The sequence below is a fragment of the Mauremys mutica genome, unplaced genomic scaffold, assembly GCF_020497125.1.
Source record: "Mauremys mutica isolate MM-2020 ecotype Southern unplaced genomic scaffold, ASM2049712v1 Super-Scaffold_100301, whole genome shotgun sequence".
NCBI classification, from domain to species: Eukaryota; Metazoa; Chordata; order Testudines; family Geoemydidae; genus Mauremys; species Mauremys mutica.
Window position 1 is genome coordinate 38,156 of NW_025423308.1, and position 22,143 is coordinate 60,298.

Here is a 22,143-nt window from a genome sequence, read left to right on the forward strand (position 1 = left end):
TATAGACCATTTCTGTGGGCAAAGGGCCCATTTCCCCTCAGAATGGCTGTAAAGGCTTCTCGGGACAAAACATAGTGGTGGCAGTAGCCACTTTACCTGACCCTCTTGTATAATTTAATTACTAAGCTTCCATCCAACGTGAGTGCACAGAGCTGCACATACAGTTACATTTATATAACTGGGTTTTATTATTAAACCAAAACCCGCCTTCTTGTAACACCACAACTGTTGCCTTTTGCTATTTCCACAACTCCCAAATGTTTACTTTCCTCCAAACTCTGTATTATTAATTTTTGCAAAACCCTGGGCGGCTGCACTGCAGTGCTGGGGTGACTCTGCAGGGGGAGAAGCTGCTGTGGAGCAATGTAGAGCAGGTGCAGGAAGGAGCCGGGGTCACTATTCACATTCTGAACTGCACAATTTTCCAAATTTGGGAATGTCCGAGAACAATTCTAAGGGGAAGGTGAATGCAGAGCAGTGACACTGGAGGTGCCCAGACCTCGAATGGGGGCGGTGTGGAAATTAATAATGGGAAGATCATTTGCAAAATTAGTCGTCACTGACAAGATATGTCTCTTCTTATTTCCTGTTACGGTGTTACTTAGCGGAATCAGGACATATTTTTACTATATTAATTAAACACATAATTTTATTTGAGCCAAAAACTTAGTGTCACTTATTTTTTTCTCTGTCCTAACAAGAATGAATTGAATTTTGTGACTTTCTGGAAAGTGCAGCGAGATTAAATGTGGGGAATTCAGTCTCTGTGTTTGTGAGCTGATGTTTTCCTCTCACAGCTCAGTGCCTGCATTGAAATACCAAGAGGGATCTAAGGGCTGGTGTACGCTGGGCACAGGGGTGTTTGCAGAAGGGGCGGGGCCTCAGGTGGAAGGGGCGGGGCAGGGCGTTAGTCTCTCCCAGATGGCGGTTCACGCCCTGCCCATGGTGTTGCAATGACAGAGGCTGCTCAGGCTGCACTTGTAGCGAGGTTCCCCCACTATGTGGCCATGCAGAGGCTGCAGAAGACAGGCAGGTGACAGCAGGGGAAGTGGCGACACAGGAGCTCTCAGCAGCAGGGTGAAGGACAACGCTGTGGAGCAGCAGCGACGCAGAGTGAATAGGGCAAACCGAGAGCCAGTTTAAGGAGTGGCAGCAGCAGAAGCTGAGAGTTTGCTTGATGCCTTCACCCGCTGCTGTTTTCTGCTGGTCGCTGGGTGACAGTTCCTGCCTGTGGCGGCCGGGAGCCGGGGGGTCCCCTCGCTGCCCATGGCACCCGGGGTCCATGGGGTCCCCTCGCTGCCCATGGCGGCCGGGAGCTGGGGGGTCCCCTCACTGCCCGTGGCACCCATGGTCCATGGGGTCCCCTCACTGCCCGTGGCGGCCGGGGGCCATGGGGTCACCTCGCCGCCCATGGCGGCTGGGAGCTGTGGGGTCCCCTTGCTGCCTTTGGCGCCCAGGGTCCATGGGGTCCCCTCGCTGCCTGTGGTGGCCAGGGGCCATGGGGTCCCCTCGCTGCCCATGGTGGCCATGGTCCGTGGGGTCCCGATGGCAGCTGGGGGCTCTGGCATCCACCTGCAGTGGCTGGGAGCTATGGGGCCATCTGCAATGGCATTTGGCTGAGGCTTCTCCTCACCCCCCATGGTGACTGCGCACTCCAGGCTCTGCCTGCAGTGTCTGAGAGCTGGGGGCTCCCTCTCCTGCCTGGGGCAGCTGGGAGCTCCAAGGTCTTCAGAGCTGCAGAGTCTATTAGCAATGACGTGGGGCTGCAGGGTCCTCATGCCATCAAGGCCTGCTGGGAAATCCTGGGTCCGTTCACAGTGGCTGGGAGCTCTGGGGTCCACTTGTAGGAGCTGCTTCTTGCTTGCTTATATATACCTGCCCCAGGAAATTTCCACCACTTGCATCCGAAGAAGTGGGTATTCACCCACGAAAGCTCATGCTGCAAAACGTCTGTTAGTCTATAAGGTGCCACAGGATTCTTTGCTGCTTCTACAGAACCAGACTAACACGGCTACCCCTCTGATACTTGTAGGAGCTGGGAGCTGCAGGGTCCATATGCAGTGGTGTGGGGCTGTGGGGGCTCCCCCGCCACACATGGCTGCAGAGGTAGTATATATATTGTGTGAATGGTGCTCACATAACACAGAGAAAGTTGCCTATGCAGCTCACAATAGTAAATAGGATCAGACCAGAAGATATCTTCTTTCCAAGTGGGAATTGTGCAGGGAGGAACAACAGACCTAGTGCAGCTGTGTTGCCACTGTCTACTAGTACTGAAATGGTTCAGAATGCCTTGGTTCAAGTGGCACCAGTTCTAAAAGCAAGGGTGATTTAGTGCTGTGGTTCTCAAACAGGGGTATCCAATGGTCTTCCAGGGGGTACATCAACTCATCTAGATATTTGCCTACTTTTACAACAGGCTACATAGAAAGCACTCGCAAATTTGTAACAAATGAAAATTCATACACTGATTTGTTCATACTGTTCTCTATACTATACACTGAAATGTAAGTACAATACTTATATTCAAGTGATTTATTTTTATAAATATTGCTTCTGATTATGTAAGCAAGTAGTTTTTAAGTGAGGTAAAACTTGGGGGTATGTAAGAGAAATCAGACTCCTGAAAGCGGTACAGATGTCTCTAAAGATTGAGAGCCACTGATTTAGTGCAGGTACCACCGGTAACATAGAACCCTGCAAAAACTTCTAGTGCAGATGAATTTGAGGGCAAGCCAGAGAGAAACAGCTGCGGAGCATGCTAGAAAGGGCTGACCCGTCTGGATTGTCTGTGCCTGACAAGCTGTCATGTGGTACGGAGGAGCCTGTGAGAGGTATGACAAAGCAAGAGGGTTTGATTAGTTTCTAGGAGCTCCACATGCTAATCAGGAGGTGTGTTTCTGTAAATAGCGACATAAACATCTTCTAATGGACAGTGGTCTAAAGCTGTCTCAATTGTGCTTTAATGAAATGGGAACCTGGGTTTAGATGTTTGGTCTTTAATTCGCTGGGGGTGAAACCTGTTGTATGAAAAGATTCACCGTGGGAATAAAGCTTTTGCACATTAGCCTGGGTGTGTAGCCGAGCACTGTTTTGTTAAGACTATACTTTCAGGGATCATTTCTATAGTTTGTAACTAGAGAAGTGTGGTTGAAAGTGTCTGACCTTGCTAACCATGATGAGGAGTTAAAGTGTTTTCTTCTGAGCATGAAGTGAGTGAACAGTGTTGCTTTAATGCATCTGCTGTCTGCTATTGATGAGTGTTCTTGCTTTCCTTTTGGGAAGCTGAGAGGAAGAGAACACAGACTGAGTGGTTAGTTCTTCTAAAACAAGTTTAAAAATAAACGTTTTGGGTTTTTTTTCTGTTATCTGAATTTGTTTAAAGCAAAGCTTTTGTGCAGTTCTGTTTAGTGGCAAGTCTTAATTTATTTTGGTAGAATTTGGAAGAAAAGTAAAGGTAGTGTGAAACTGGTATTTTAAAGGTTTCTAGTTCAGTACTTACTGAAAGATTTTTTTAAATTTCTTTATGCTGCTCTTTTTCTCTTTTTTTTCTTGTAATCTATTTTAGAATTTAGATAGGGTTCTGTGATAGCAAGTTCTCTTCCTTTTCCACTTGCCTCTCTGCTTCTCTCTTCTTCCTTTCCCATTTTTCAGGAAGCCCCTATTTTTACTTCTCCTGCTCTGGCAGGGAGTAGGCAGTTTGCTCTTGGCCCCAAGCCCATCAGACAATCCACACAGGATCTGAGAGTTGCTGTCTCAGGGCCGTATAGTGGGTAGAGGGTTCTAAAGCTGTCTCAGGGTGTCTACACTATGGGATTATTCTGATTTTACATAAACCAGTTTTTGGAAACAGATTATATAAAGTCAAGTGCACGCAGCCACACTAAGCACATTAATTTGGCGGTGTGCGTCCATGTACCAAGGCTAGTATCGATTTCCGGAGCATTGCACTGTGCGTAGCTATCCCATAGTTCCTGCAGTCTCCCCCACCCATTGGAATTCTGGGTTGAGATCCCAATGCATGATGGGGCAAAAACAGTGTCGCGGGTGATTCTGAGTAAATGTCGTCAGTCAATCCTCCCTCCATGAAAAGCAACTGCAGACAATCATTTTGCACCCTTTTCCTGGGCAGATTGCCTGGGCAGACACCATAGCACCGCAACCATGGAGCCAGTTCAGCCTTTTTTTCACCGTCACTGTATGTCTACTGGATGGTGCTGAGAGACGTGGTACTACAGTACTATACAGCAGCATTCTCTTGCTTTTTATAAGTTAGCAAAGATGGTTACCAACCATACCATACCATACTGTACTGTCTGCTGCTTTGCAAGTTGACAATGATAGTTGCCAATTATACTGTACCATCTGCTGCTGTTCTGGGTGCTCCTGGCCAGTCTCAGTGAGATGGGCCAGAGATGCATGGATAAAATGGGAATGATTCCTCAGGTCATTCTGTTCTTTAAGTTTTGTTTCAAGGGAGAGTCAGTCCCGTCTAGATTATCAAGCAAGCCTACTAAAGAACCAGAGAGGTAAATGGCTCCTCTGGATCAGAGCCCCAGACATCCCACTGAAATGATGAGCTGCATGCTATTCTAGGGGGTGCCCCTGCAACAATACCACCTGTTCCTTTCCTCCTCCCCCACCTCTCCTGGGCTACCGTGGTAGTTATCCCCCATTTGTGAGATGAAGTAATAAAGAATGCATGAATTTGAAACAACACTGACTTTATTGCCTCTGCAAGTAGAGCTCCTAGGAGTCATGCCCCACATTTTGGGGACCACTGAACCCTACTCGCTAATCAGGGGCTAGTGATGCCAAAGCCCCGGGAAAGGGAGAACAGGGGCAGCAGCCCTGGCACCAGAACCTTGGCCCCAAACACTCTTCTGCTTGCCGCCTTGCCCTTTTTCATCCCTTCCATGCCTTCCACCCACAGCCCCATCCACTGGGCACCTCTGCTTCACCCCTTCCCCACTGGCCCCACCCTGCTCACTCATTTACTCCTCCCTCCCTCCCCCCTCACTGCAGCCCCGAGACCAGAGAAGCTCAGTGTCCCTGCTGCAGCCCCTGGGCCAAAGCGGGGGATGGGAGCTCCTCTAGCCCTTGGGCCGACATGGGGGAGACTTTTCCAGGGGCCCCAAATCAGCCGGGGCACTCGGTGATCGAAGGGGCACCCTGCGGCAGTGCGAAGGTGCACACTGCCAGTGTAGTGTCAGACACGGCTTCCTGGGGGGCTCCCACATTTCGCCCTGCTTGGACCCGGTGGAGGAACATTGTGGGGGGAGGGGCAAGTGTTGGCACAAAGATACAGCTCACCCGCCCCCAGCGTCCCTCCGTGGCCCCATAGAGGGCTGGGGGGAACGAGGAGCAACACTATGTGCTCCATGCGTCCTGGTCACTTTCCCCACCTGGGCTGGGCTGTGAGGGGAGCATCAGAAGCTGCTGCTCTCTGTCCTCCCCTGATGCAGCCCGGCTGAGGAAAGTGACCTGGGTGCAGGGAGCTCGGATGTGCTGGAGATACGTTGGGGAAAGGGACTGTCTGAATTGCCAAGGCAGGAAACGAACAATCTACAGCGACGTCATTAACCACAGACACACTCTAGCCATGCTCCAGCCAGAAGGGAAATGGGCAGGAATTCTTGCTGTTCAGCCATGGCCACACGTACAGAGCTGTATAGCAGTGAGTGTGCTGGGGAAGCTGGTCTGAGCAAACCATTGGAAATGACCCTTCAGTGAGAACAGAACCAGAGCGTAGAAAGGCCCCCGTGTTAAGTGGCTGTGGCTGTGGCTGAGGGCTTAGGGAGCTGGGCCGACACCATGGGGGTCTTTCTGAGGAGGTTTGATTTTTGCCAGCTAGGCAAGATTGGTGTGTGGTGTCTCCATGGCTGCACTTTCAGTGATGCAGGTTTCTCTCCCCCATTGTTCCATGGGCATCCTACTAGATTGCCAGCTGCCTTTCAACTGCAGTGAGGAGACTGTTTGTGTGTCGGGAGAGACAGTGAGTGTGTTGAGGCAGGTAGGAGCGGATCATTATTATCCCTACTTGAAAGAGGGAGAAGCTAAGGCTGAGAAAGGAGAATTGACTTGTCTTAGGTCACACAGCCGGCCAGTGGCAGAGTTGGGAATAGGACCCAAGAGCCCTGATTTTCAAACTAACCATCAGATCTTGAATTTCAGACATTGAATGACCTGAGTAAAGTGCTCTCAGATGAGCTCCAGACCAACAACAGTGCACAGTAATTATTCAGCAAGTATTTTAGGAGAATTGCAATGTTAGAAAGAATCATGAACTGCTCAGAGACAATTAATGCAGAGAAGCAGCAAAATTAATCAAACATAGAACTGGTTATGACTTATTTCCTTGGTCTTAAAAGAGAACAACAAGGACCTGAGTCTCCTCCCTGTCAATAACCCCCTGCTCAGCCAATCAGGGTAAAGACTGAGGACGGGAGGCTGAGGGTTCTCACCTGAGAGCTCAAAGGATGGCCCAAGTTACCGGTGGGATCACTACCCAAGCACTATTTCAGCCCCACATTTTTGGGTGGACCTCCCACAGTGGGAGCCGCAGCGCACTCCCCTGCAACACACACACACACATGCACCCGTCTCTCCTGGTGTTGAGAGGGGACCAGGAGAAAGGACAAAAGAAGCAAGAGAAGAAGAGAAAGGAGCGGGGGAGGGATGGAGGAAAAAGTGAACAAAAAGGACAAACCATAATGTCCCCAGTGATTCTAGGGGACAAAATCCCAGGTGCGGAATAAAATTCTGCCTCCTTAAGCTCGTGTTTTCCATGCCTAGAATTCAACTGTCACCAGATGGATCAGACTGAACAGGTTTCAAACCTCAAGGAGGCTCTTACCTTCTAAACAGGGACGGCTGTTTTCTAGTAAAATCAGGAAAAGGGAAGGAGAAAACTCAAAAGAGGTTCCTCCTGGCGCTCACGTATGTGAACCCGAATACTCTCTCAGTCCTCAAAGATAGACCTGGAGAAGGAGACTTGCTGAAGCAAAGCCACAGGGGTCTCTGAGGTTTCCCTGGCCCCTCACCCCTGTCCTGCCTGCCTGATGTCAGCATCTCTCTGTGAGGTCACCACCTTCCCACCACGTTTGACCAATAGTCTGAGGTCCTGCAAAAGGCCTTTGTGATGTCACTGCCACACCCCTCCCTTGCTGTGCTAATGTCCTGCCCCTGCCCACGCACTTTGGAGGTTTGAGCTACTCCCTGTGGATCACCCCACTCAAGGAGCATTCGTTCTAGGCAGCAAGCCGGTAGTTTTGGATCATCTGCAAATTTTGTCAGCTCACTGTTTAGCAGCTCATTTATGAATACGTTGACTAGTCCTGGTCCCAGTACACACACCACTAGTACCTGTTTCCATCCTGAAAACTGACCATTTAGTCCTACCCTTTGTTTCCTATCTTTTTACCAGTTATTGATCCACGTGAGGACCTTCCGGAGGTGAAAGTAAGCCGGTATGTTCCGGTATGGGGTACCGGCAAGAGCCAGTACGCTGTGCCAGCCCGGCCCGGCTTCCCCAGGCTGGTGATTTAAAGGGCTCAGGGCTCCCTGCAGTGGCCGGAGCCCTGGGCCCTTTAAATCACCTCCCGAGCCCACCTACCGGAGCCCCGGGAAGCAAATCACTGCCGTGGATGCTGCTCTCTCCCGCTCTGCCAACACAGAGCAGGGGCGGCAGAAGCTTCCTTACAGTGGGGGGGGGGCACCGTTGTCCAAACTGTGGCACCCCCATGACACCCCTTCCCTAAGGACCGCCACTCACACCACCTCTCCCCCCGAGGCCACACCCACAGAACGCCTCTTCCCCAAGACTGCACCCTTTCCCCCAGCCATCATGTGTCCTAACAGCCAGTAAAGAGTGGTGGGGCCATGGCCCTCTAAACCCCCTGTTCCAGCACCCCTGACACAGCGCTAAGCAGGCAGCAGTGTGTGTGTGTGTGTGTGTGTGTGACACAGAGTGCTGTGCTGAGCTGAGCCAGGGAGAGAAGGGGGGCTGATGTCGGGGCTGTCCCCTGCCTCAGGACTGGTTGCTTCCAGCAGCTGTCTGAACTTAGAGACAGTGTGCGACACACTCACTCTTCTGCAACGCACACACTGTCTCTCTCCCCCCACACACACATGCTCTCTACCCCACCACACACATTGCAGTTGAAAAGCAGCTGGCAATCTAGTAGGATGCCCATGGAACAATGGGATAGAAACCTGCATCATGTGATGCTGTACCAGCCTGTGAGGCATTGCAAACCCTTCCCAAAGCACCCTGCAGCCAGTTGCACAGTGGGATAGCTACCCACAGTGCACTGCTCTCTGTGGCAATCCAAGAGATGCTAGCATGGATGTGCTCTGGTGACACAGGGCATAGGGTGGACATGCAACAGCTGTTCAATTAAAACACTTTAACTAAAGCCGTGTTACTCTTTTATGTAGACATAGCTTAAGAGCGAGACAAGACCCAGCTCCATTGAAACTAAAGAACCACAACTTCCTCTGTAGTCAGCAGGATTTGAACCTGTGTAGGAAGACCCCAATTATGAATAAATAATGAAGCTGCTCTAAGCGGAGGGGAGAGAGCTGTCCCATCCGTGCAGTTAACCCATCTCCCCGAGAGGTGGTAGCTATGTCAGTGGGGGAAGCTATGCTGGTGGGTGTGCAAGCTGTGGTGTCTACATGTGTATATAAAGTTTAATCAAACCCCATTTTTTAAACTCTTGTGGTCTGGGAATAGGAAAGGAGCTCACTGAGGCAGAGCCCGTCCTTCAAAATCCTTAAGATCACGGACTTGCCAATGCAAATGTCATGGGGTAATAGCTCAGTGGTAGAGTGTTTGACTGCAGATTATGTGGTCTTTGGTTCAAACCCGAGTGACCCCTTACAAGCCTGTTCCTTCAAGAAAAATAATTCCTTTTCTAGTATGCTCAGGAGCCCCACTAAAAAGGGATTTCTGAACTAAACGGACACACACAATGTTTTCCTGTGCAAATGCATAAAAACCTAGCAAACATGTCCCCCAGCTGAAATCAGTTCCAATCCTCTAAGTGTCTAGGTTTGTTTTCATCAATGAAACAAAGGCACATGAAGACACATTTGCAGGTCCTTGGCCTCCATGGTCTACAATGTGCAGAAGAACAAGAACCACATCCACTTGGGTGGCATGGACTGGTCTGTATTACATTTGGTAAGTAAGTTGCCATTGGGACTGAAAACTCTACTGAGGGTGGAGAGGAACCTCTTAGAAAAATAAAATAACCAAGATTTACCAAACTCCCTGTTACACATTCAATCCTCTGTTTGTGCACACGGCATCAACTGGGGCTCTAATAAATGGCAGCCTTCCTTTAACACAGATTGTTGTTCCTTGTGACTTTCAGATGCATTCAAATGGCAGCTGTTCAGAGGTCATGTGCTGCTAGTTCATGAGCAGCAGCAGAGTCTCTGTATGTTACCAACCGTAGAGCTGGGTGTGTCTGCATCCAAGTAACTGCAGAATCAGTGTAGTACAGACAGTTAATTGCACAGTCTCACTTTCTGGTCTCATTGATCATTTGGGTAGAAACAGTAACGGTTTGGTGGGTTTTGTTTGTTTTCCCCTTCGTTTTCTCCTAAGGAATGTGTGATCTTGAGCATGTTAGTTTAAGTTCCCTGTGGGTCAGGAAAATTCCATCTCCTTGAAATAGCTGGGGAAGTGACCTGTTTGTATCACCTAGAATAAAGGAGATTTTAAAGAAGAAACTGCTTTACAAATATGCTGAGATAAAAACAGTAAATTCCACGGCCAGACACCAGGCCAGGATCAATGGATGGGGCCAGAATCAATTAATTACAGAAGAAACAAACTCTTGGGAAGTAGCTGTAATTCGTCCCCAAAACCTTTCCTTGTTCTCATATGCTATCAGGGATTCTCTTCTAGAGGGCAGAGTTAAGGTTATCTGGGCATTTACCCTCACTCTGTATTCCCGGTTTTTCCAGAGTTTGAGTTTTACTGAACTCGATGTTCTGGAAGGTAAGAGATATTCACAGTCAAAGTTAACTCTCTGTTAACAAAGGTTTTGTTAGTGACAAATAATGAGACTAAGCCCTCACTGCGGTAATTCCACTGACTTCAGTGTACTCTTTCCCCATTTCTAGTTCCAAAAAAATAAGCAAATTAAAACAACCTTGAGACCTAAAATGCTGTGAGAAAATGGAAATTTGAGTAGCTCAGATATTTCAGTTTCTTCTGTGTCTTGTGCATGTGTAAATGGCACAACATGTTAATTTATAAGCACATCTTTCTTAACTTCTTTAAATATTCTGTAGTACATTGACTAGATCAAGTGGGTTGTTCAATGCAGTGAAGTTTTCATGCATTGCCTAATACATATTTTTCATGTTATGTAAATGAACACAACTCATTGAACATCAAATTCTGTATTTCATGCTGTGAACTGTGTCGGTAGCTCAAATTAATAGGTTTATTTTCTCTCTCTCTTTCTCTCTCTGTGAGGCACAACAAAATAATTTAGTGATGCTGAAAACGTTCCCTTCTCCTCCAGAACTGCCTTGGAATCACCTTCCCTTTGTAGATTAATCTGCCCCTGTGTCTCTACAAGGAAAATACAGTTTCTATGAAAAAAACCACAATTTTTTAATTAAAGGGACTGAACAGAATAGGTTACTCAGACATAGGTCAGGGGTTTGTTACAGGAGTGGGTGGGTGAGATTCTGTGGCCTGCATTGTGCAGGAGGTCAGACTAGATGATCATAATGGTCCCTTCTGACCTTAAAGTCTATGAGTCTATGAGAATAGCCACATGAGGGTGACACATCAGGAATGCAAAGCAACAGGTTCCTGGTTTGCACATTGATGGTGACAAGGGATTGAACTCGACTCCCCTCTTTTCACAGACACATTTGTTTTATTTTCTGAGGTCAAACATAAGTTTAAATGTTGTACTTAGTCCTCTGCCTTGTAGCTTCAACAGCCGCAGATGAAGATGAGTTACTGCAGCCTAGACCTTGTGTCCGTGTTTAGGTGGTTTTCACCTAAACGTTCAAGCAGCTCACAGTAATGTCCCGAGCTCCCCAAGTCCCACTGACAGCTGAGCTCTTCCTGCCCACTGAGCCCAGCCCAGACAGTGGGTGGGGGGTGAGTTTGTACCCAAATAACTGACAGAGCCAAGCAAGGAGCAAAGAAATGTTTGCTTCGGTCACTAGGTCTCTGTTTCTATTGCTCGTTTGCTCTCTCCCCTTCTCTGATAAGGAGCAACGGTAAGAGAAGAAGAGGTTAAAACATGTGCTAGGTGGTGGCTGGGTTTGGATGACAAATTTAAAACCATCTCAGCGCCCTCTAGTGTGACACTGACACCATCAGATTCTCACCTTTCACTCACACTTCATTAACAACAGTTTCCCTGAACTATTTTGCTATGATGATTTCAATGGCTCCTACACCGATACCTGCTGCCCCTTCTGGCTGGTTAATTGCACTATTTGGAACCTGCTCCTAAAATTACACCCTTCCTGGGAGCAAGATTCAGAACTGCCCAAGAAAACCCCATTGGGTTTCAAGTGCAGCCCAGGCAGGGTGGCAAGGGGACAGCCCAGGGGTCTCAGAGCTTCTTCTTCCTTCTCACAGAGAGAAGGTTAATGGGGGGCCACTAGTTATGACTCCTGGGTTTTAGTCCTGGCTGTGGGAGGAAAGGGGTGTTTAGTGCATTAGAGTTGGGGGCTTAGGAATCAAAGAGGAAACATCTCCCTTTTCAGCTTCAATGCACATTGAACAAGAACATGGCTTCCCATCTCTTCGGTTTCAGAGGAGCAGCCGTGTTAGTCTGTATCCACAAAAAGAACAGGAGTACGCGTGGCACCTTAGAGACCAACAAATTGCTTAGGTTCTGTTGCCATCATGTGGCCATTTCATTTCACTTCTTATTGTTAAAAGGTCTGGGTACTTCAATGAGGCTAATCATCTAGTGGAACAAGCTCCGCAAGGGACGTGGTTAATTCCCCATCACTGCCGTGTGTAAATGAAGACCGCAGCTCTTGCTGCAAGACACCTGGTGTGTGGGTGTCCCTGTTCCCCCTTCAGAACCTCTGGCACATGGTGCTTTCCTCCTCCCATTTCAAGATCCCCAGCGTGTGGGTGCTCCCATCCAGGATCTCCGGTGGGTGTCTCTGTCCCCCACCCCATGAACTAGCTCCCGTGTTTGGTTTCCCCTGCCTGCCCCCATCCGGGATCTGTGGGTGTCTCTGTTCCCCTTTTCAAGATCCGTGTTGCAGGGGGGCATCCCTCCCCCCAAGTCAGAATCCCCAGCGTGTGGGTGCTCCCATCCCCCCTGCAGGCCCTGCGGGGGGTGTCTGTATAAAAAGAGACCATGTCTCACTGTCTTGCCCAGGCTGCGCTGCAGGGGCTACTCACAGGTGTGATCCCACTACTGATTGGCACGGGAGTTTTGACCTGCTCCGTTTCCGACCTGGGCCGGTTCACCCCTCCTTAGGCAACCTGGGGACCCCAAGCTGCCCCGGGATCACCATATTGATGCTGAACTTAGTGCGGACACCCGATCAGCACAGCGCCCTGTAGCCCAGAACTCCTGAGCTCAAGCAATCCGCCGGCCTCAGTCTCCCCAGGAGCTGGGATCACAGGCACCAGCCATGGGGTCTGGCTTGTTTTGCAGTCTGGCAGCTGGAGCTTTAAACTCTGCTTGTGAGCTCTGTGCCTTGGCCAGACGGGGACAGCCTGGGACTGGGAAATGCTCCTGCTTCCCCCGCCCCCATCTCATGTCGAGCTGCAGGCGCCGTTGTCCTCCCAGGTAAGATCCCGGATGTTTCGGTGCCCCCCATCCCCCAGCCCAGGTGTCCGGGTACCTCTGCCCCCCATACAGAATCCTGGGTGTGTGGGTGTCCGTCCCTCTGCAGAGGATCCCGGAGTGTGGATGCCCTTGTCCCCCCCTACAAGATCCTGGGTGTGTGGGTGCCACTCTCCCCCCAAGCAGATCTCTGCTGGGTGGGTCCCCAGGGTGTGAGCGCTCCCATCCCCCCATACAGGCTGGGGGGGGGGTATAACTGGCTCTCCCTGACCTGCCCAGGCAGTACTACAGCAGCTGTTCACAGGGGCAGCAACCCCACTGTCAACCTGCAGCTTTAACCTGCTCCAGGGGTGTCCTGCTTCACCCTCCTTTGGGAGCCTGGGGACCCCGAACTTCCCAGAATCACCTGATTGATGCTGAGCTTAGCACAGACACCGGCTCAGCCTGGCAGGGAGCTGCCCTGAGCCCTGACAACCAGCTTCCCTCCGCCTCCTGCTGCACAGCGAGGATCCCACGCGAGAGGCTTCGTGCCCAGTTTGTTCAGGAGCGTCCCAGGCTCCAACTTTAAACTCTGCTCGTCAGTTCTACTCTTTGGCCACACGGGGGCGGCACTAACGGTCCCATCTAAACGCTGTTTGCGTTCGACCCTTCGGATCGCAGATTGTAACCCGCGGGCAGATCTCTGAGCGCAGCCAAATCCCTCCCCAAACTGAACATTGAAGCAGCAGCTCCCATTGGAAAGATCAGGATTTTTGCCTTTAAAAACAAGGGAAATGTCTCCAGCGACAGACTGAAGAAGCTCAATTGATTTCATTGACTGGAGGTTAAGAGGCGATTTAATCACTGGTTTAAATACGTTTTACAAATTCCCAGAGGGGGGGATATGTGATTTAAAGGGTTCTTTAATTCACCAGACAAAGACTGAACAAGACCCCCTTGGCTTGCAGTCGATGTCAGAAAATCCCACCTGGAAATGACCATTTTTTAACCGTGAGGCTAATTATCTAGTGGAACAAGTTTGGCAAGGAAGGTGGTAAATTCCGCATCACTTGCAGTTTGTAAATCAAGACCGCAGCTCTTGCTGCAAGACACCTGGTGTGTGGGTGTCCCTGTTCTGCGTTTCGGGATCCCTGGTACATGGTGCCTCCCTCCCACCAGTCCAGGATCCCCACAATGGGAGCTCCCATCCCCCCATACACTCTCTGCGGGGGAGGGATGTGTATAAAAAGAGACCGTGTCTCACTGTCTTGCCCAGGCTACGCTGCAGGGGCTATTCACAGGCGCGATCCCACTACTGATGGGCACGGGAGTTTTGACCTGCTCCGTTTCCGACCTGGGCCAGTTCACCCCTCCTTAGGCAACCTGGGGACCCCAAGCTTCCCCGGGATCACCATATTGATGCCGAACTTAGAGCGGACACCTGATCGGCACAACCCCCCCTGGCTGGGAGCTCTGGGATCCACCCACAGTAGCTGAGTGCTGTGGGGTCCATCCGTGGAGGCATGGGCCTGTGAGAGGCCCTTCCGCCACTGGTGGCTGATAGCTGTGGGGCTCCCACCGGCCGACAGCTCCAGTCTTGCTGCCCCAGGGCTGAGGTGGAAAATGTCACTGAAATCTCTGAAAGTCACAAATTCTGTGACCCCCTTTATATAATCTTAGCCTTAATAGTTGTTGACTGTCTCTCTCAATCTAGTGGTCTGCTCTAGCACAGATGGGACAGGGAAGACAGAAGCTCACCCCCCAGCACAGGTTTGGGCAGAAATGGCTCTTGGGCTATTTGCTGTGCATGCAGAGGACTTGTCCAGGCCGGTGGAGCAGCTCAGCCAGATGAGGAGCTGGAAGAAGGAGACCTGAGCAGCCTGGACATCCCACTTTTTCTCCACAGCCACTGCCTGTCAGCAGGATTCCTCCTTCTCCTCAGTGAGACCAAATCTAAGCACCTAGACAGCCGGTCCATCTGCTGCACCCCAGTCCCCCGTTCCTAAGCCTCCCTGCCAAAGTCCTGCACCTGGCTCCAGAGAATTAAGTCTCACATCTCACTGGGAACTCGACTTCTTGTGCCCAGAGAGTCTCGGCCCCACTCAGTAGAGGACCTGAGAAACACAGTGTCTGCCTTTTCCAAATAAGTGCTTGGAAAGGTTTTGTTTCTGTGTGACCATGTGGCCTAATGGATAAGGCGCCTGACTTTGGATCAGACGATTGAGGGTTCGAGTCCCTTCGTGGTTGTGTTTGTGCAGTTTTCCCTTTGGGCTAAAAGTCCTGCTCCCTTCAGGGCTGGAACCTCTTCTTGGTTGCTCAGGCCAATGCTCTGCCTTCAGCTAGAGCCCCGGGAAGGAGCTGGGGGTGGGCATCACAAAGGCTGGGACATGAGCCCCAGGTGCTTCCAGTCTTGCCTTTGCCATTCCTGACGTGCCAAAGAAAATGGGCGGCTGCCTGGGCTAGCGTGTGCGCCTGTCCCTGTGCTGGCGGGTAGTTGCTACACAGCGTCTTCAGAGCCTGGGTGTTTCTCTGCTTCTCGCCAGCTCAGGAAAAGCCTCTTGGGGTAAAATCTCCTGTCCCACTGCCAAAGTGAGCACCTTGAGTGGGACCAGTCAGAGGCCCCACCATGGGGGCTGGCCCTGCTTTCCTACCGTCTTCTGATGTTGGCCACAGAGCATCAGCAGCTGCCCCGCATGCTGGTGACCTTCAGTGGGTGTTTGGCATGGCAGGGAGCAGCCTGGCTGGGTGTTTTTGTGCCCGTCTGAAGGCCACACATAGGCATGGTCCTGCCCTCCTCTAGCCCTGACCTCAGTTGCTCTGTGGCTTTTAAGCCTTCCCTTGGAGCTGTCAGCACCTGCTGCCTCTGCTCTAGGTGGCCAGAGGAGGAGAGGTGTTGCTGGGTCACTTTTACAAATGCCCCTTCCCTGGTACTGCCCTTGCTCAGCTGCACAGAGGAGCTTCCATCCCCAATCCCTGCCTGTCACTGCCCAGCAGCCCTCTGGCACCATTCCTGAGAGTCACCCTGCCTCACTCTCTTCCTGCCATGTTGGGAAAGACAGCTCCCATCTCTCCTTGTTCAAGGTCAGTTGGGCCAACTAGGGGCAGAAGCCCATTCTATGTTTTCCTACTGCAGAGCCCAAGCTCAAGGACTCAGCTTGGGTGCAGGCACTGCTGTGCTCCCAGAAAACAAGCCCGCCCTGCACAAAGAGGGATGACAGGGCCTGCCAAAGCCTGGGATTGAACCAGGGACCTTTAGATCTTCAGTCTAATGCTCTCCCAACTGAGCTACTTTGGCAGCTGCATGAAAATATTTTGGCCTGTTGCTTCTCTGTCCGGGATGTTTTTGTCAGCAGTTGCACACAAAAAGGACAGGAAAACGAACGGCTGCTCCACACCCCCACTGGAGAACCCGACGCCCTTAGCTGTGGGGAGTAAGAAGTGGCTGTTGGCTGACAGGGCCTGTCCCCGAGCAGCTGGAACAGCAGCTGCCGCCTCCCCCTCGGCTCCAGGCGGTGGGAAATGCTCATTGCCTGGCTGCATGGGCGGCTGCTGCTCCGTGCTCTGGAGAGCGTCTGTATTGCTCTGTCAACCCCCCGTCTTCACTGAGCCAGTCTGGTAAGGTCCCAAGTGCCCCCACCGGCCTGGCAGCTGAGAGTCTGTGCAGACATCAGCCCCCCTGCCAGCCCCACAGGCAGCAGCAGTGCCAGACCCCCAGCACCACAGGGGCACTCAATGCGCTTCCTGTGGGGAAATGGCTCCTTGGCGCCCAGCTGCTAGAGTGAGAGCCAGGAGAGAGCAGTGTCTGGCTCACCCTGGGGGAGAGAAGAGACCTGGTGAGTGCGGATCTCCCTCCGCCTCCCCCGCAAGGCTGGTCACTTCTATTGTCACTGTGATAGTCGGTGCTTCCCTTCAGGGCCGGCCCTAGAGGGGTGCAGGGTCTGTGACAAAACCTCCCTTTCCACCCAAGGCCCTGCCCCCACTCCACCCCTTCCCCCAAGCCCCCACCCCTGTCCCATCTCTTCTCGGCCTTCACCTTCCTGCACCATTCCTCTCCCTCCCCCACCTCTTCCCATCTCTGCTCCTCTCCATCCCCTGCCAGCCCCTCCTGCACAGCTGATCACTGGCAAGTGGGAGGTGCTGAAGGGGAAGAGGAAGAGCTTGTCAGCAAGGCCTGTAGTGGGGTGGGGGGGGAGCTGGCTGCCAGTGGGTGCTGAGCACCTATTTTTCCTCTGTTGGTTCTGCAGCCCCGTAGCTCCCATGGAGTCGCTGACTCAGCTCCTTTCACACTCTAGAGCAGGGGTCCCCAACCCCCGGGCTGCGGACCGGTACCGGTCCGTGGCCTGTTAGGAACCGGGCTGCGAACCGACCCCTAGCGCATCAAGCGGCGTCTCTCCAGCGGGGCCCCTGAGCCCCGCCCCCTCAGAGCCGTGTGGTGAGGGGGCGGGGCTGCGAGCTCCAGGCTGAGCTCAGCTGCCTCCGCTCGGCGTGGAGCTCCCAGCCCCGCCCCCTCCCCACGCGGCTCTGAGCGGGATGGATCTCAGCCCCACCGGAGACACGCTGCAGCTGTCGGGCAAGGCGCTGAGACTCCAGGTGAGGAGGGAGCCGGGGGTAAGAGGCTGGGGCCAGGGGGGTTGGCTAAGGGGCAGGGAGTCCTGGGGACAGTCAGGGCACAGGGAGGGGGCGGAGGTTGGGGGGGCGGTCAGGGGGCAGGGAATGGGGGGGTTGGATTGTGGGTGTTCCGGGGGGGTCTGTCAGGACTCAGTGGGGGGAGGGGATAGGGGTTGGGGCAGTCAGGGGACAGGAAGCAGGGGTGGGGTCCCAGGGTGGTGGGGGTCTCTGGGGGATGGTGAGGGGACAAGGAGCAGGATGGGTCGGGGATTCTGAGGGGGGCAGGCAGTCGGGGGGCAGGAAGTGGGTGGGGGTCAGATAGGGGGCAGGTCCGCGGAAATTTTTTTTCTACGAAACCGGTCCCTGGTGCCAAAAAGGTTGGGGACCACTGCTCTAGAGAGAGGAGCAGAACCAGGGCTATGGCTGATCTATGAGGCACCAGGTGAGTGGCAGAGGCTTCAGGTGCTGAGAGTTTGCCTGACCCCTCAGGGACACAGTGTGAGGTGGTGTCCCAGGGATCTCTATGGAAGGAGCAGAACAGGATTTACTTGGGGTGGGGAGAGAATTGAGAGTGTCTCAGGGGGTTGTACAGAGGTATTGGCCGGGTGAGGGACTGGCTAAAACACAGGCCTCGCTGGGAGCAAGATTTGAACCTGTGCAGGGGAACCCTATTGGATTTCAACTCCAACGCCTTAACCACTCGGCCATCCCAGCTGTGAGCACAAAATTGCCCCAATGCCAGAGAAACTGGTAAAGAATCACAATGCCTAGGCATGAAGTCATCCGAACTACAGAATTCCCACCGCAAACCTGGCTCCCAAAGCACAGGGGGGATTGGGGGATTGTTCTCTTTGCTTAGCCATGTGCAGTCACACAGAGAGCGCGTTTAAAAGTCTCCCCTCCCACAGAGCAGGACGGGGAAATGATTCTCAACTTGAAGCTTGATGTGAATGAGGATGTCTGGGCCACAGGGCCAGGGACTGATCTTTGCTAGAGAAACCAGTGACACACGGAACCAGGCTAAGGAAAATGTTTCCTGGAGTCAGTAACTGGATTAGCAGCAGTATTGTGCAGAGAAATGTCTCACAAGAGGAGTCAGCGCATTGGTGGTTTGGTAGCAGAAGTCACAGCTACAGCGGGGGAGGTCTAGCTTTGGTTTCTGGCCAACAGAGGAATGAGTTTTATTATCTCCAAATTTCAGTAGAAAAATTCAGCCCCAAACTGGGTGTGGTGGGGGTTTCTCTGCTTGGTTTGTTTTTCTCATTTGAAATCTCCTTGATCATTTTTCTGGGAAAACTATTTGGACAAGGTCAAGGAAGAGTTAGAACAATTACAAATCTCCATGGGAGTGAGGGGGGTCTCTCGGTGCCGGGGGAGGGGTGGAGATTTTCATGGAGGGGAGTTGTGGAGATAAATGAGAAGCTTTTGCTCCAGCAGAGGGGGCGGCTTGGCAGGTTCATTTTTACCAAGTGAACCCCCCCCCACACACACACACACCTTGCTTCCCTGCTGCTGCTGCCCCAGCTCAAACCCCACTGTCACCCCCAGCATGTGACCTACAGCTTCCCGCTGACAAAGCCCTTATCTATCAGAGACAAAATCCCCTCGTCTGCCCCTTCTCCCAGCTGAGCCCTCCCCCCGCCAGAGCCCAGGACAACCCCGACCTAGCCATGCCGGGGGGTCGGGCTTAATCCTCAAGGCCGAGCGCAAAACCGTCAGCCGGGCACGTTTCGCTCCCTTCCCACCTCGGCCCAAGCGGCAAGGGAGAAATGGACGAGACACACCGGCTGGAAGACGCCTCCCTCCCACTTCTCTATAGCCTTCTGTGACGTTATTAATATGAACTGGGACCGCAGAGATCATTGTTGCCACCACTGTTATCTATGTGCAGCAAACATTGTGCAAAGGTTGGCGTGTGAGGTGTCTAGGACAAGGTTATGATTGGCTGGTTATAATGACGCTGGCTGGATGTGTGCACCATTTTTGTAGTTGAAGTTATGAACATGGGCTATGTACTTGTATCTCAAATGTATTTGATTCCAAGTAGCCTCAGTGTCGTCAGCCCCCAGCTCCTTCAGGAGTCCACAGCAAAGAGACCCCCCCCCCACTGTCCTGGACTCCCTGGGAGGTGCCTCCCACCCCCCGCCCAATGGAGCACCAAGGATTAAAGTGGCAGCATCTAGTGTCAGTGGGGTTCAGTGGCTCAGGCCAGACACCTGAGCTGGGGACCTGCCCCCATAGCACTGCTCGAGGGCCTGGGCCCGGGGTGTTCACAGCCCCCTCCTCGCCCCTCCCTGAGCCCAGCCTGGCTCCTCACCTGGAACAAAGCAGAAGCGTCCGTCGGCCTCGCTGCTGTCCGAGTCCCAGGCGCTGCTGCTGTCCCATGGGGAGCGGGCCGAGCTGCTGGGGCTGGGAAAGGGATCCTCCACCTCCTGCCCTGGGAAGGCTGGAAGGTCCCCACAGACCCGGCAGGGCGATGCCTCCTGCTGGGAATGGGGGCTGGGCTCCTGGGGCCGCTGCTGCCCACACAACAAGCCCCGGAGCCACCCTGCCCGGTTCTGCTCCTGGGCTGGGTCCTGCCTGCCCAGCCGCATCCTGGCCCAGCTCCATTTTGGCCTGGCCGGTGCATCTCCCACCTTTGCGCCTGCGCCGGGAGCAGGTTTCCTCTTCCAGAAGGCTGGGCACTTCCACCTCCTGGCCCGGCCGGGAGCTCCTTCCCTGCCAGTGAGGATGGAGGGGCCGCTCCGCTTCTGGGGAAGATGGCAGCTGCTTCCCTCAGGCTCTGGGGCCACTGGCAGAGCCTTCTTCCTGAACATCCTCAGGAGCCTGCATCCTGGAACCGAGCGGGGAGCGGGCGTGAGTCCGGGGTCAGGGCAGCCTCTCACTAACCAGCCTGTTTGGTCCCTCCCCATCCTGGCCCCAGCCAGAGCAGCTCCTCCTCCCCCCACAGGGGCGCAGGGAGTGCAGGCTACACACTGGCAGGAGTTCATTGCATGATCTGCTCCCCCTCAACGTTCCCCCTCCTCATCCCTGGGGCTGCAAGAACCGGGGAGTCTTGTCCTTTTCGAGCACTGGGGTCAGTCACAAAGACCATCGGTCACTTTGGGCAAGCAGCTCCCTCCTGCCAGCCCAGGCCACACTCACACGCCCCAACCCCCCACCCAGGCTAGAGAAGGAAGAGAACCCAGGAGTCCGGACGTCTCCTGGGAAACCATTCCCCACTTCAAAGTCCCTCAGCATAGCAAGGCGAGGGCCCCCTCCTTTCCCATTGATTTCCATGCTCAGCAGCTCCCCGGATCTGGCCCAGCTCAGAGACTCTCAGCCTGGGGAACAGTCTTCCACGAGGGAAGGGCTGGGAGTCCCGTTGCTGGGACCTTTCCAAGCACACTGGAGACGGCTCTGGAGAAGCCCCTCCCCGGTCTGAGAGTGAGGGGCTCCTGGGGGCTGTTTGCAAATCCAATCTCCTTTGGGAGAGATTCTCTCCCCCTCTTTCTGCCTCCCCCCAGACAGATGGGGGACCCCACCGAGGAACCCTAATGCCACTCACTGTCTCTGGTGACGGAGCGATGGATGGAGGATGTTCAGTGTCGTCCCTCGCCCTTCTCCTCACTCTCCAAGCCCAAGGCAGGCTGGAGACAGGGGTGGTAACCTGAGGAGTTACCCTGCCCAGCCAGCAGGCAGGGTGATGACACTGGGCAATTGGCTGGCTGGGAGAACAAGAGTCTGTCTTATTGCCAGGGAAAGGAGAAACTCGGCCAGCAGCAGGGGGTGCAGAACATCACCCTAGTGCGGGGGTGACAGCGCCTCCAGGATCCTGAAATCCCAGCACTTTACACACCTTCCTGGAGCCTCCCAACCCCCCTGGGCTGTCGGGACTGCGACCCCAACCCCACTGATGAGAAACAGGCCTGGGGAGGGAAAGCTGCTGGCTCAGGGTCACACCAAGGGTCAGAAGGATGGATGGGACCCAGCAGTCCTTCTCTCCAGGCCCCTTCGCTAACCACTGCTGCACACTCCCTCCCACAGCTGGCAATTACAAGCAGCCCTCATATCCGCTCCCCCTGCCTTTGAGAGGGAGTGTGCTCCGCTGGAGTGACTGGACCAGGGGATTGGGAGTTAGGACTCCTGAGTTCCATTCCTGGGGATTTCCCATTTTAAAGATAGGTCCTGTCTTGTTCATGTTTGGGAGGATGTTTTTTTTTCCAGGGATCTCAGACGAGAAATGGGACACAACACCTGGTTTGTTAAGGCCACAAAAATGGAGGCAGGAACCTCTTCTCTCCTGCTGGCAAAGAACCCCAGGTACCTAAGAGACAGGGACTCACATCCCTGAATGGGCTTTAAAAAAGGCAGTGGTTAAAAAGTTTGGCCCCGACCATTTCTTGTTTCCGCAGACTAGACATTTTAGCAAACTTTAGAATTCCTTGGTGCTAAACTCCATGAAACTCCCCTTTCTCCTTCACAGAGGGTTTTAACGCCCCTTATCTCACTCAGGCTCGCGACCGCCCAGAGTTCGAGAATTGTCCCTGTTCCCATTGGGCAGATGGGGAGGAGCCTGAGGTGCAGAGAAGGGAAGTGACCTAACCAGCAAGGTGGTGGCAGAGCCAGAAAGAGAAGCCACCAGTCCTGACTCCTGTTCTAACAGACAAACCTCGCCCCCCCCCCCCCCCGAGGCAGGGATAGAGCCCAGGAATCGAGATGGTGGGGAAATTTCATTGAAACCGTTTCTGTCAGAAAAGCCCATTCAGACTAAACC

General features: G+C 53.0%; 3 non-coding genes across 3 annotated transcripts; 1 reads left to right on the forward strand and 2 right to left on the reverse strand.

Annotated features, from left to right (window-relative positions):
- The first annotated feature begins 3,098 nt into the window (after window positions 1-3,098).
- On the forward strand, window positions 3,099-3,315 carry LOC123360746. Its single transcript, XR_006576062.1, has one exon. It is a non-coding gene; the product is annotated as a small nucleolar RNA U3 (small nucleolar RNA).
- Window positions 3,316-16,001: 12,686 nt separating this feature from the next.
- Window positions 16,002-16,074, reverse strand: TRNAF-GAA. The gene has a single exon. It is a non-coding gene; the product is annotated as a tRNA-Phe (tRNA).
- A 1,945-nt stretch (window positions 16,075-18,019) lies between these two features.
- On the reverse strand, window positions 18,020-18,101 carry TRNAS-UGA. The gene has a single exon. It is a non-coding gene; the product is annotated as a tRNA-Ser (tRNA).
- Window positions 18,102-22,143: the final 4,042 nt, after the last annotated feature.